A 1,990-nucleotide genomic window follows, 5' to 3' on the forward strand; every position below is an offset into this window, starting at 1 on the left:
GTGTAAAATTGATTTTAATAAAAACTCTTAATTTGGGTTCATATTAGATAACTTTGAAGATAACGCATCTGTTACTATTTTTAATGGTTTTTGAGCATTGACAAAGTAAACCATTATCTTCTTTATAAATGTTTTATCCAAATTTTTTGGTTTTCTATCCTTGCACACTTTTAAACATAGATGACAACTTTATTAGATCCACCAGGCTTTCATGTTTAAAAAAAATATTTAACCACAATCTACTAGTAAAATATGTCTTTTTCTTATTAACATCTTTCTATTTCTTCATAAGGGTTCTAGAAAACGTATTTATGCCCCATTTGATTTCTCAGATTTTACAATGTGATACAATACCATAACACAGCATATAATTGTAATGTAGAAGGACGAAATCTGAAAACTGTGATGTCAACATTTTATTCCTCCTGAGTTAACTTCCTCTCCTGAGTTAAACATTCTTTTTTTCTACACTCACAGCTGCAGGTCTTTTTGGAGCAAACCTGCAGAGGTGCTCTGATGATAGTGTGAATATGTGGCTGGGAGGCTGATTAGAGGGAATGGGAAAATATATAGAGCTTAATATAGGTAACCAAGGTGGAAAACATGTTTTTCTAGGTTTACACTCATTACTTGTTTTTGGATTGGTGGTTTTAATCTGGTGGATGGAAAATAAGCTTGTCATATCTTAAGTATGCAATGTCATATATTGTAGGTTCAGTAATATGATTGCTAAAATTCTGAGTTATATCCTGCTGAACATACTATGTAGGGCACTCCCACGCAAAGGATTACAGACGTGCAGCAGCAACGGGGGCAGACGGGTTTTCCTTTGCTGCTAATTCAGAGAAAAATCTCTCCATTTTATTCATGTTTCAGAACACCATGCATGCATATTTCCTCATACAGGTCAGCATCGTCACTTTCCATGCTTATTACTTTGGCTTCATCCCCATCGCTGTTGACTGTGTGACCATGTAATATGTTAGGGCGAAGTTATACATGTGTTCACTTTACTGACTGACGTTTTAAAAGGGCTTAAATTGTCATTGAAAATTAGGAGAGGAACTTTGTCCTGCTGTTGGGCAGGCCTCCCTCTCAGGATGACCATCTGGTGAACAGAAGCATGTCCAACCAACAGCAATCTGCTTTACCCAGTATTAAAATGATCTGTGTCAAAGAGATAGCATGAGAGGATGAATATCTTCCCTCTTTAAACCACAGAGTGATACTGAGGTCATTTGTTGTTTAATGCAAACAGCTAAACATTCAACATTCAAGCAGCCAAAACCAGCTAGATTATGTAGAATGATTCGTTCTCTGGTAGAATGGTTCAAGCAGAGCCTTCCATTATAAAAGTTTAAGTTTATATCAGCTCCTTCTGGCTGAGGAACTCCTTTTCCAAATGACAGTTGATGCAAAAAATTGTAAAGAAAAGAAAAAAAAAAACTGAAATGATTGTCTTTCTTCGCTGATCTTTTAATTTATTTGGCATGAGCACATTTACTGCTATGTTTTAACATCATATTATATTTGCAATAAATAATAAAGGTTTCTAGAAACTGTTTGCAGATCAAAATAAACCAGACCTCATCCAGGTGTGTGTAATGAGAGAGTGGATTTAATGATGGTCAGCACTGTATCCATGTTTTTTTACCACTTTTAGGCTAGAGAGAGCTTACTGTGGTCCAGTGTGGAGGAAGATGATTCAGAGATGACTGGCAGTGACCCTTTCACCTTACTATTCGCTATCTCTTTAATGAACTCATTAGAAAAATTTTAGACCAAATTAAGATGGAGTATCTGAAAAAAGATTGCAACAGGTTATTGAAGTTATTTCCACACTTAGCAGCAAACATGTTCATCTTAAGGCCAGAGCAAACTAAGAAGAAGTTTTATTTTATTCAGTGTGAAGCAGCCAATCAGAGGTCAGTGTCTCTATAGAACCCGTCCTAAGTTTGATGGATGAAGCTGAGAGTTTTATTCATTTTTT

This window comes from Cyprinodon variegatus, unplaced genomic scaffold (assembly GCF_000732505.1).
Source record: "Cyprinodon variegatus isolate N-32 unplaced genomic scaffold, C_variegatus-1.0 Scaffold129, whole genome shotgun sequence".
Classification (NCBI taxonomy): Eukaryota; Metazoa; Chordata; class Actinopteri; order Cyprinodontiformes; family Cyprinodontidae; genus Cyprinodon; species Cyprinodon variegatus.